General features: G+C 42.5%; 1 protein-coding gene across 2 annotated transcripts in view; it reads left to right on the plus strand.

Moving 5' to 3' along the window:
* The first annotated feature begins 12,042 nt into the window (after window positions 1-12,042).
* The window catches only part of LOC144499681 (interleukin-1 receptor type 1-like), a 53,860-nt gene continuing 52,117 nt past the window's right edge, over window positions 12,043-13,785 (plus strand). Inside the window, exon 1 of one of the 2 annotated variants that reach the window (XM_078221949.1) lies at window positions 12,043-12,107. The gene's annotated coding sequence lies outside the window, so the exon portion shown is untranslated. The remainder of the gene's footprint in view (window positions 12,108-13,785) is intronic. The other variant, XM_078221950.1, reaches the window with a different exon arrangement.

Consider the following 13,785-nt stretch of genomic DNA (forward strand, 5'->3'; position numbering starts at 1 on the left):
TAAATAGCTGGCAGCGTGTGCAAGCTGTGCAATGTTGGTATGGGGCTTGTAGAACTGCTCAGTAAGTGAACGTGAAGTGTAACATATGAAGGTCAGGTATGAATTTTGATTAATAGAAATTGTTGGTGGGGGATTGATTGGGCTGTGGTGAATTGAGCAGTGTGCAAAGCTAGTGGTTCAGTGGGTAGCATCTAAACATGACCATTCATGTGAGATCATTGAATTTCTTGGGGCATTGCATCTAGATCTTTGAAGCTTGAATTCTGGCATTGACTCCAATGGCTATCTATTCCTCCTGCCCTCTGATCTTGTATCTGGAGTGTCTCATACAGGATACAGGACATCCCTCTTCCTTCCATCTCTCAACCAATCCTTCAGGGCAGTGCTGGAAGATCTTGGAGACTCTTTTCTCCCATGTTGTGCCATTATTTAGTTTATTTTCCTCAAAGGTCAAATTCAGCTCACATTGGATGGCCAGCACTTGGTCCAGCCACAGTGCTTCTTTACTTTAAGAGGTATAAGCTAGCTTGAAATCCTGCTCGGGTATCTGCCAATCAAGTGAGATTAACATTGGCTGGACGCTGAAATGATGTAAACACAAGCAGCATGCATTCACGTGCTGCCTGTGCTGTAGTCAAAGACTCAGGCAGGTTCATTGTGCATCACAATCCCGGCACCCAATTTTGCGGACTAAAGAATTTAACGCACCAAGGGTTTGTCCATAACTAATATTGGTCCTACTGGTCTAGTGACCCAGTTTATCTTTCTCTGCCTTTCTACTGGTGATTATGCACAACCATAATAAGACATTCTCATTTGGTGGAACACGTTTATGTACTTGATAACCAAGTGGATGCTTATTTTGTGGGGACAATCATGCAAATTTTCACATTCACCACACAAAAGTCCCTTGTGAAGCAACAAGAATGCTGACATTATTTTTGACAGAATACGTATAATTGCTCAAAGATGTCCTCTTATCAATTAAGATTCATATGGGGAAACCAATATATTCTGCACTTCCTCATAATCATTTGTGGCAATTTGGCTGTTTCCTCTCTTGTCAGATACTTTGCTGAGAAGGAGCTTAAGTTTATTTAGATCAGCTCGATGGGCTTAATTCACGTGACTATGTTAAATGTAAAATTTTGTTGCGCAAGGATAAGATGAAGGAAATTAATCGACTTAAGAATTGGTGACACCCGAGGTCATTTGTTCTCTCATGTAAAATGTTTGCTTTCAGATGGCAGTCTGCTACAATTGATGTTACAACAGGCTGCTTGGCCCAATCAGTCTATTTTTGTGTTTATCCATTCCGCAAGCAACAGCCCTAATGCCATGCATATAATCTGTAGTTATTTTCCTTTATCTCCCATTCCTTTAACCAACTATAGTTATTTTTTTGATGGTTTCATGGGCATTAATTAGATTTCCCAATGTTATTATAGGACCATAAGATATGTTCATAGTGGATACTGGGTGAAGAGGCATGGAGATTCCATCAGGGGTTTGGAGGTGTCATGGGAGATGTAAGGAGGCATGCAGTGCATGGGCAATGCATCAGATGTATGGAGGGGTTGCAGAGATATGAAGAGGACATGGAGGGGAGGTGGTGAGGGCTAGGGGTCCAAACAGTCATGAATAGAACTGAGCTCATGTACTTTGAATGGCGGCGGGCCTTCTAACCTCGGTCTTGGTATCTGCCCACATTCATAAGCCTGTTTCTGGAGGCAATGGCCCATACTCCAGCCCAACCAATTCCCCATGGGGAAAATAACACATCTGTATGGTTTATATAGGAGATGGGATCATGATATCAGAATAGTACACAACTCGTGATTCCCAACTCTAACATGAAAATATGGCATCTAGAGTACAAAGGCAAGGAAGTTATGCAAAATCTTCTTAAAGAAATTTTTAAACCTCAGTTTGAATATTGGTTTCAATTCTGGGCATTGCCCTTTAGGAAGAATGTCAAGGTCTTTAAAAGTGCAGAATACATTTACTGGAATAGTAACATGGAAAAGGGATTTCGATAATATGAAGAAACTGGAGAAGCTGGGCCTGTTTTTCTTAAAAGTAGGAAAAGTTAAAAAGATATCTGATAAAATTGTTTAAAAAAATTAATGATTTTGATTAGATAAGTAAGGAAAAACTGTTTCCAGTGAGAAAAAGCATTTAATTGTGACATAATGGGAAGCAGTTCAGAATATTGGACAGAATATAGATACAAAAGCAAAGCATGACTAAAATATTAATAAGAAGGAAAAATTAGAGTATGAGAGAAAGCTGGCTAGAAATATAAATGATGTGGAGATGCCGGCGTTGGACTGGGGTAAGCACAGTAAGAAGTCTCACAACATCAGGTTAAAGTCCAACAGATTTATTTGGTAGCACAAGCTTTTGGAGTCTAGCTCCTTCATCAGGTGAATGAGGAGTTGTGACAACTCTTACTAGACTTCTTACTAGAAATATAAAAACAGATGATAAGAGTTTCAGCAGATAGTTAAAAAAGAAAAGTGCTAATAAAGTGAGCATTGGTCCTATAAAAAGTGAGTCTGGGGAATTAATATTGGAAAATAAGGAGATGGCAGGTCACCGAACAGGAATTTTGCATCAGTCTTTATTATAGAGGATACAAGTAACATCCCAGAAATAGCTGTAAATCAGGAATTAGGAAGGTACTCAAGAAAACCAAGGAAATGGTACTGAAATTTTTGGAGCTGTGGGCTAACAAGTCCCTGGGACTTGCTAGATTTCATCGTAGGGTCTTAAAAGAAGTGGTTAGTGAAATAGTTGATGCATTGGTTTTAATTTTTGAAAATTCTCCAGATTTGAGGAAGGTTCCATTGGATTGGAAAATAGTGAATGTACCTCTTTGATTCAAAAAGAGAGGGAGATAGAAAGCAGGAAACTACTGGCCACTTAGCTGAACATCTGTCACAGGGAAAATGTCAGAAGCCATTATGAAAGACATTATAGCAGCAGGGCACTGAGATAAATTCAAGGTAATCAGGCAGAGTTGATATGCTTTTGTCAGAGGGAAATCACGTTTAACCAATTTATTGGATTTCTTTCAAGAAGCAATATGTGCTCTGGATAAAGGGGAACTGGTGGATGTACTGTACTTAGATTTTCAGAAGGCATTTGGTAAGGTGCCACATCAAAGATTCTTGCTGAAAATAAAAGCACATGGTGTATGGGTTACACTTCGGCGTGGATAAAAGATTGGCTGGCTAACAGGAAACAGAGCAGGCACATCTTTTTTTCGTTAGCAAGATGTAATGAGTGGTGTGCCACAGGGATCCATGCTGAGGCCTCAACATTTTACCATTTATATATTTATGATTTGGATGAAGGGACGTAAGGAATGGTTGTGAAATTTACTGATGAGACAAAGGCAGGTCAGAAAGTAAGTTGCGAAGCGCACCTGAGGCTACAAAGGAAAGCTAATAGAATGCTACTGTTTATTGTGAAGGGAATTGAGCACAAAAGTGGAAAAGTTATACATGGCATTGGTGACACCATATTTGTACAGTATTGGTCATCTTATTTAAGAAAGGATATTATTCATTGGAAGCAATTCAGAGAAGTTTTACAAGACTAATGGCAGGAAGAGGAAGGTTGTCTTATGAGAAAGGTTGCACCGGAAAGGCTTCTATCCAAAGGAGTTTAGGAGAGTAAACGGTGATCCTGAAGGGTCTTGAAAGAGTCGATGTGGAAAGGATATTTCCTCGTTTAGAAGCATCTAGAAGTAGGGGGTCACTCTTTAAGAATAACAGGGTCATCTTTCTAAGACAGAGATGAGGAGAATGTTTTTCACTTAAGGATTGTGAGTCTTTGAAATGCTTTCTCAAAAGGCCGTGGAAGCAGAATCTTCTAATATTTTTAAGGTAAAACTAGATGGCTTATTGATAAGCAAAGGGGTGAAAGGTTATCAGGGTAGGGGGCAATGTGGAGTTGAGGTTACAGTCAGATCAACAATAATCTAACAATAGCAGAGCAGGCTCAAGGGGCTGAGTGGCCTACTCCTAATTTGTATGTTCATATAAGGGGTCTGTAACTGGACAATACGGATATAAGGGCATTGACACAATAAGAGCAGAGATGACATTTGGAAACATTTTTTACATAGCATATTATTTTGAAATGGAGTGCACAGCCTGAAAGGATGGTAGAAGCAAATTCAATGATAACATTCAAAAGAAAATTGAATACAGTTGAAAGCTATGGGAAAAGGGTAGGGATTTAGATTAATTGGATAAAGCCTAACAAAGAGTTGCTGGGGTACAATGGGCCAAACTGTCACCTTCTGTGATGCATCATTCTATAATTTTAATTTGCTTTCACTCTCACCATGCTCCTGTGACGTTAGTGTACCTTTAAGAGATTTAAAAAAAATCATGTTCTCTGCAATTGTAAGCAGACCTTTTCAGTTCTTTTTTCATTATTGCTGAGTTGTCTGGAGGAGCTCTTTTATTGCTACTTCAATGGTTTAAATGAGGTTTTGTTTATTTTTACTATTGGCCTCAGGTATTTTCTGGGATTGTTTTATGACCCTGCATGGTTAGGAGGAAGGCTGGCAGGTCATGTGTTTTGGACAGTTTTTTTTCCCTTCCTAGTGAATTTAAGGTTTCATCTTCTGTTTGGCTGCTGGCTTCAGTTTTGTTTAGAAGGGAATGGACATCAGGCTGAAAGCAATGTTTCTCTCTTCTTGGTGTGAAGCTGATCTGACTTCAAGCTGTTCTGGGAATATCCAGAGGGCTGCGAGAAGTTACAAGGCTGAGAAGTCAGGATTTCAATTCTCCAACCAAAGGACTCAGTTCCAGTATCACGTGAGCATTAACCTTTGCTGTGTTAAACTGGTGGTAAAGGTTTTGTTTGAGGTATTTGTTTTGTAGGAACGGTGTTTAGCTGTTAAGGTTTATAGAATATCTTGGTTGTTTTGTTTTTGTTGTAATTGGTAAAAGTTACTTTTCTTTCTATACATGTGAACTATATTCTTAAATAAACTTTGTTTGAAAAAGGCTCCCCAATGGGTCATTTGAATCATACCTGAAGTAAAACATATCAAAGTGCAAACCTTATGATCTAGACGGGCTTCATAAAACACCTTGGAGTTTCTGACCTGAATTATAACACTCCCACTCACCCAAAGCCTCAAATTTAAAATGCTTATCTTTTTGTTCAAAAATCTTCAAAACCTTGCATTCTCTATTTCTTTAATCCCCTCCAGCCCCACAACCCCTTCCTTTCAAATACTGTGATCAACTGACTCTGCCCTTTGGTACATCCCTTCACTTCACAATGTATTTTCTAAAACCCTGCAATATGCTTTACATCTGTGAAGGTAGGAAAGAGCTTCACATGAGTGGATACCCCAAATAGTTACTCAGAATCAATGAAATTGTTTTCAAACACAGTTGTTGCTATGCAGAAAACGCAAAGCAAGGTCCCATCAGCAGTAAATTAAATTAATGACACTTCCAGATTCTGGGAGTAACGGTTAAAGCAAGAATGTGGGTCAAGGCATTGGGAGAACTATCTGCTTTATGAATAGATGTGTCCCCATCTGGCTTGGCAACTGGAACGTTATATTTAATATCTCATCCAAAAAGCAGCCTGCTTTGCTTTGGTAGTGCAAACAAACATGCATGGTGAAGCCCTGCAGCGGAACATAGATCAACAGTCAGAGGTTGTAACACTGCTATCTGAGCCAAACTGCCAATTAACTCGATGAGTAATGCTCTCCTTCACTCCTGCTGCACAACAAGCCCTTGCTTTACCCTCTTGAGTTACTATTTGCTTGTGTTTATAAAGGCCATAAATATTTCCTGATAGTCACTGACTAAACTGAAAAATGTGTGTATTGAACAATGATTGATTCAGTAATTAACCTCTGAGTCAGCAGTTTATGGGTTCAAGTAAGAGTTGGCAGCTTTGATATCAGGCATTAAACTGGGCTCCCTTTGTCTAGTCGACTTCATTCACTATTCAGGGCAACATTTCTCCTTAACTAATTGCACCAAAAAGAGACTGGGTGCAATCTTTTCAGCTTGCCATGCCCATTGATCAACATGGCGAGCTGGAAAGATAGTGTGTTGGGAATTGGATTGCTACATTCCTGGCCCTGTTTTTTACTGATGCGAATGGCTTCACAGCCAGAAAGAGCACGAAGCTCATTAGCATGAGAGTATCTGGATTGAAGTATCATTAAGGAGTTCGACATGTCTACTTCCCCCCTCCTGAATGCTGGCGAGGCATCACATTGGCAAGCATCATTACTGGTCTCTACCATGCCTGGGGGATCTGAGGCCATTGAAGCCTCCAGGTAGTCGGGGCATGGCTGGGCAGTGCCTACCTGGCTGTACCCACCTGGCACCCTGGAAGTACCCATCTGGCATCAAGGCAGTGCCGGTTAGGCACTGTGTGCCAGGGGCAGTGTCAAGGAGGTGGGGCCTGAGTGGGGGTGAAGCTGTGCTGGGGGTGAGGGGGAGGGGCTATGACATGGGGACTATGCAAAATGGTGGGGGGAGGGCTATGCATTCTGATGGGGGCTATGTACATGGGAGGCTATGCACTCTGATGTGGTCTATGCACAGGGGGGGAATGCACTCTGACACGGTGGGGAGATTGTGAAGTGGGGGGGGGGGTCTGGGGGGTGCAGGAGAGCCCCAGAGGCCATTGAAGCCCCCAGTGGTCGGAGACATGGCTGGGCATTGCCCATCAGGGAGCACCTGCTTGGCAGTGCTAACTGGCACCCCGTCAATGCCAGCTGGGCACTGCAGGGGCAATCCCATGGGGGTTGGGGCATGATGGGGTGGAGCCTGAGGAGGCTGGGACATGAGAGTGGGTACATAAATGTGAGCATGAGGGGTAGGTCATGAAATGTGGAGTTGTGAAGAGGGAGGTCATGGAGGGGTCTCATGAGGGTGGGTCATGAAGGGGACTCAGGGGACCCTGATGCTGGTGATCTTTATTGGGGAGGGGCATGAGTAAACATGCATTTAATGAGGGGAGGAGTGGGGTCCCCAATGTCCATGGGAGGAAGGAGGGGAGCCCAATTTCAACTTGAGATTGGGTTGCCCTTTAAAAATGGCACCCAATTTCTGTGAAGCCAGGCTTATTGGCATGTTTAGCCCCTCTCAGAAACAGTGCAAAATTCACCACTGTCCAAAAAATGACTAAGTGCCACAGGATTGGTAGCACTTGACCTTCTCTTGTGACACTGTATTTGTATGGCTAATCCAGTTCAGTTTCTGGTTAATGGTAACCCCCAGAATGTTGAGAGTGGGAGATTCAGCAATGGTAATGCCATTGAATATCAAGCAGCGATGGTTAGATTCTCTTGGTTGTGTATGATCTGTGCTTTTCCTAATCCAAACCACAAAGAAAATGCTGTCTGATTTGATTAGCCAATTGCTGGCTTATGTACCTGGTATCACGCTGACACTGACATTCATACATGATATTGTTCAGTTGCGTGCTGGGCAGAATATCATTTTGGGCTGACAACCACATCCTGTTGGTGGAAAGTACTACTTGCCTAGCCACTGCACAGTAGCAGCATGAAACCACTTTCTTAACCTGTTCAAATTTCTGAGATACTTTACCTTTCCAGGTTTCCCGTTGATTTCTCCATGGCAATGCCTCGGCCAATCGGAGCCAACTTGCTAAACAATCAGCCCCTTTATCTGTAGTAAAAATTGTGGTGATTATTTGAAGTTTAGCATTCTTGCATATGTCCTGATAAGTGCAAGATGAAAAGCTCTATAACGTGTATCTATTTTCAGCATTTTTAACAAAATGAACATTGTGTCATTAAAGTTGTTTTAAATTGGCCTTGGCAATGGTGGTTGTGTTTATTTACTAGATATTTAATAGAAAGCTGTTTTCATTGTTGTAACTTGTTTGTACTTAAAGAAAAATATATTTAATCTGGCATGTTGTTTTTCTATCATCCATTCAAATTTATTTATATGAACTTGGATACCAAAACATTTAGCAGCCTTAATACGCAAATATTATTGCACCTTGGAGTAATTATATTAAAAAGCAAACTGGATCATTTGTATTTTGCTTCATAATACAAAGATTTGTGGTTAGCCACCTTCAGATTTTTCACACCCCTGGGGAACTGTAACAGGCTGACTGAATAAGACATTATGTGGAGATGCCGGCATTGGACTGGGGTAAGCACAGTAAGAAGTCTCACAACACCAGGTTAAAGTCCAACAGGTTTATTCCATTAAGAGGAAAGAGTTGAATTGGACTCCTCCGGAAGGCCGCTGCCCTCGACTTGACATGTATGCCCAAGCCATCAGGAGGTGCGTCAACACCAAATTCATCAGCCGCACTCACAAGACAGCACCGAACATCACCCAAGCACAACGCAACGCCATCCACGCTCTCAAGACCAACCGCAACATTGTCATCAAACCAGCAGACAAAGGAGGGGCCATCGTCATACTGAACAGAACGGATTACTGCAAAGAAGTGTACCGACAACTGAACAACGAGGAACACTACAGACAGTACCCATAGATCCGACCAAAGAACACACCCGTCAACTCAACACTCTGATCAAAACCTTTGATCCGGACCTTCAGAGCACCCTCCATGCTCTCATCCCACGTACTCCACGTGTTGGAGATCTCTACTGCCTCCCAAAAATACACAAGGCAAACACACCCGGCCGTCCCATCGTTTCAGGAAACGGAACCCTGTGCGAGAACCTCTCCAGCTATGTCGAGGGCATCTTGAAACCCATTGTACAAAGAACCCCCAGCTTTTGTCGCGACACTACGGACTTCCTACAGAAGCTCAACACACATGGAGCAGTTGAACCAGGAGCACTCCTCGTCACAATGGATGTCTCGGCACTCTACACCAGCATCCCCCACGATGATGGCATTGCTGCAACGGCCTCAGTACTCAATGCCGTCAACTGCCATTTTCCAGATGCAATTTTACAACTCATCCGCTTCATCCTGGACCACAATATTTTCACCTTCAACAACCAGTTCTTCATCCAGACACACGGAACAGCCATGGGGCCAAACTACGCACCTCAATATGCCAACATCTTCATGCACAGGTTCGAACAAGACTTCTTCACCGCACAGGACCTTCAACCGATGCTATACACTAGATACATCGATGACATTTTCTTCCTTTGGAGTCATGGTGAGCAATCACTGAAACAACTATATGATGACATCAACAAGTTCCATCCCACCATCAGACTCACCATGGACTATTCTCCGGAATCGGTTGCATTCTTGGACACACGCATCTCCATTAAGGATGGTCACCTCAGCACCTCACTGTACCGCAAGCCCACGGATAACCTCATGATGCTCCACTTCTCCAGCTTCCACCCTAAACACGTAAAAGAAGCCATCCCCTACGGACAAGCCCTCCGAATACACAGGATCTGCTCGGATGAGGAGGATCGCATCAGACACCTCCAGATGCTGAAAGATGCCCTCATAAGAACAGGATATGGCGCTCGACTCATCGATCAACAGTTCCAACGCGCCACAGCGAAAAAACGCACCGACCTCCTCAGAAGACAAACACGGGACACGGTGGACAGAGTACCCTTCGTCGTCCAGTACTTCCCCAGAGCGGAGAAGCTATGGCATCTCCTCCGGAGCCTTCAACATGTCATTGATGAAGACGAACATCTCGCCAAGGCCATCCCCACACCCCCATTTCTTGCCTTCATCAACCACGCAACCTCAAACAGACCATTGTCCACAGCAAACTACCCAGCCTTCAGGAGAACAGTGACCACGACACCACACAACCCTGCCACAGCAACCTCTGCAAGACGTGCCGGATCATCGACATGGATGCCATCATCTCACGTGAGAACACCATCTACCAGGTACACGGTACCTACTCTTGCAACTCGGCCAACGTTGTCTACCTGATACGCGGCAAGAAAGGATGTCCCGAGGCATGGTACATTGGGGAAACCATGCAGACGCTATGACAACGGATGAATGAACACCGCTCGACAATCACCAGGCAAGACTGTTCTCTTCCTGTGGGGGGGCACTTCAGCAGTCATGGGCATTCAGCCTTGGATCTTCAGGTAAGCGTTCTCCAAGGCGGCCTTCACGACACACGACAGCGCAGAGTCACTGAGCAGAAACTGATAGCCAAGTTCCGCACACATGAGGACGGCCTAAACCGGGATGTTGGATTTATGTCACATTATCAGTAACCCCCACAGCTTGCCTCCTGGACTTGCAGAATTTCACTAGCTGTTCTGTCTGGAGACAATACACATCTCTTTAACCTGTGTTGAATGCTCCCTCCACCCACATTGTCTGTACATTTAAGACCTGGCTGGCTGTAGAGATTTGCATTCGAATCAGTATTCTGTAATTTGATTTCTGTGTCTGTTTGCACTGTTTGAGAACAGATATCCACTCCATCTGACGAAGGAGCTGTGCTCCGAAAGCTTATGGTATTTGCTACCAAATAAACCTGTTGGACTTTAACCTGGTGTTGTGAGACTTCTTACTGTGAATAAGACATTGACAGAGTGAGTTGACAGAAAGTAAAGGAATGATTTTGGTGCGGAGACAGAGTGAGCAGAATTTGCAAGACTAAGTAGGGAGAAATAATTTTAAGTAGCTATGTCTAGAGTTGCATAGTGTGATGATAGTAGTTGCTATAGATATATATTTTTATGTTTAAGGGGAATGTTTTATCAGCTGAATTACTCCTGGAGTGAAGCATTCTATCTTCACATTTATGTCAAAATAAAAGTTGGAGTCTGGTCTGGCTTCCTAATGTAATTTGGGAATCTGGTCCAGGGTCCTAACAATAGGACTATAACGATATCAGGATCAGGGGCTCAGCTAGTGATGCATGTGACAGGCATGATGGGTGTCCTGAATCTGCACACTTCACAGGGGCAGAGACAAATAACAGATGTAGAAAAAAACAAGTGTGATGGAGCTCAACACATTTCAGATTAGGGACTGGTAAATGACAATTCAATTACACACACTATTTGTCTTTTTTTTCAAATTGAGGGGAACATTCATTTGACTTTGCAGAACATGTAGCAAATGTTATACTTAACCCTATTTTGATAGGAACTTGTCTCTATTAGGAATTAGATATGATCAATCTCCAAATGGTCTCTTAGGACTGTTCTGTATCACTGCTGTTCTTAAATGGAAACTTAATTGTGATCAAGCAACTCTCCACGGGGTATGAAAATATTGAGAATATGGGATTGTCAGTTTTGACCATGTGTAGAAAACACCAATCAATTTTCAAATGGTGAATAATAACTTGTTATGAATGTCTTTTTCAAGAAGTAACACATTGACGTTCCACCTTATTACATCATGGAGCTTCTTACAAAGATTTTGATTGAACTATTAAGAATGTGGAAGGTGCCTTAATATTCCTTGTTGTACTGTTTCAGCATATTTTGTCTCTTCAATCTTGGCAGCTTGAAAAAAAATTCCAAATACAAGTGGTTATGATCATGGTATAAACATAAGATTTCTTCTAGAATTCACTGAACTGGTGGGAAGTTTAGCTCGGTGGCTCAAAAGCCAAAATATTTTCAGTTTTGCAGTTGGCTACAGCTGTTCTAAAGAATATTGAGGGGCTAGATGGCCTACTCCTGCTCCTATTTCTTGTGTTCTTATGTTCTTAATATCCCACTTGAAAAGCAACACGCCAAATAGTGCCAGATCAGGGTGAGATTATGGCACTTCAGCCTGAAATGTGTGACTTCATCACAGTGGGAAACATCGTTTGAAAAAAAGTTATGCAATTCAAGAGAAAAACCAGTTAACAATGACGGAAGCAGCTTTCAATAATCGGCTTCCTGTTCAGAAAAGAACATTTCGAATCCCTCGTTGCTGGAGAGAGAGGGAAAGACATTGCCCTGGACTCAGTGCTTTGTGACTGGCTGTTGCTGTTTTATTTGCTGTTAACTCTGGGGAATTGGTGTCTCCGAATCACATGGTTGTACAGCCGGCTGACGTGGTGGGAATAAAAGTCGCGGAAGTTTTTTTATGCACACTTCCAGCTGAAACGAGTTGGATTGAGTTGGACTCTTGCCGCTGGTAAGTTGTTGTTTGGGGGGGAGTAACAGTTTACAGAATGGGGTGAAAATCAATGTGTTTGTGCTTTTAAAGAAATGGGGAAGCTGTTTAGTTTCGCGATTATTCAACAGCATGTTGGAAATCTGGTCTAAATGCCAATGTGTCAGCCAGGTCATTGGCCAGCGGAGTCATTCCCAGAACTTGAGCAAACTGCTGGGAAGGCTCTTGGTTCTGGCCAGGGAGCTGGGCAATGTTGCTGCTGCTGTTGTAACAGGAGCACTGTATTGCAAATGGATTATTAATGTTCAATCTCAGGAATGCTGGTGTGTTTTTAATCTCCTTACTCTGAGAATTTTTTTGAAGAATGGAAATCAGAATTTAACGGCCGCCTGTATTTGCGATTGTCTGTTCTCTCGGGCAATTTTGTTAAGAGCGTTATGGATCCGTATCTTCTAAATAATGCACACTGCTGTCACTGAGTGTCGGTGGTGGAGAGAGGGGATATATAAATTGGTACTCGGATGCTGATTAAGTGGGCTGCTTTATGCTGAATGATATCAAACCTTTTGAGTGTTGTTGGATCTCCACTCATCCAGACAAATGAAATATATTCCATTACACTCCCGATTGTGCTTTGTAGATGGACAGACTTTGGGGAGACGAGAAGTGAGTTACTCATCTCAGAATTCTCAGCCTCTGACCTGCTTTTTGCAACTTGTGATTGAAGCACATGGAATGCACAAAATATATAAACAAGGTCTGTTTATTCCATTGGCACCAAAGCGGTATCAACTGTCAAGGGAAGGTGTAACTCCAAAAACAAACTATTGAGAGAAAATGTTCACTGGTCAATGCTCCAGATCTCTGTCCTACTCAGGATCTTGACTTTGCAATGCAATCATTCACTCTCTCACTCACATGAGGCTTCTCCAACTCAAAGGTACTACTAGTTGGTTTGAATAGGTTTCCAATTCCCTTCCTGGTTCCTTCACCATCCTTGGGCTTCAAGCAGCTCCTGCGTCATTGCCATTCACAAGCCCTGCTTTTTGAATGCATTCTCCTTTGCGTCATGGTATCTGACAGCACCCCTTCAGTTTATCAAAGACATTGCTCCATGCAGGGAGGGGCCCATGGGCTGACAGGTTCCCTGACTTGGTGTTCTATCGCAACATCACTCCTTGCTTGTAGAAACCCCGCCATGCTACTACCCTTGGTGAGTAGTGGCCACAACATTTACAAGTTTCTGGTGAACAGTAAACCGCAAGATGTTGGTTTTTTTGGCAAGTTATGCCATTGTTCCCTAAGGAGAGATGGTTAGATTTTTCTTGCGGAGATGGTTGGCACATGTGTAGCACAAATGTTACATCTCACTTATTAGTCCAAGTCTGAATATTGTTGAGGTCTTGCTGCATGCACAATAGACTAAACCAGTACCTGAGGAATGGTACTGAATATACTGTAATCATCAGTATTGTTGTGTTCCAGTTAGGGGCCATTAGCATTTAAAGAGAAATCAGAATGCCTTGTTTTAACCAAAAGAACTACAGCATAGATTTCATTTTTTAAAAATGAAATCAATCTTTATTTTATACCAAAGACTTCAACATAACAAGCGCCATTAAGTGAACACTATGGTTTATAACTACATACACAGTCAGATTTGCTTCTTAGTTTCCCCAAGAATTTTCTTATGTCTTAT

This window comes from Mustelus asterias, chromosome 10 (genome assembly GCF_964213995.1).
Source record: "Mustelus asterias chromosome 10, sMusAst1.hap1.1, whole genome shotgun sequence".
In the NCBI taxonomy this organism is placed as follows: Eukaryota; Metazoa; Chordata; class Chondrichthyes; order Carcharhiniformes; family Triakidae; genus Mustelus; species Mustelus asterias.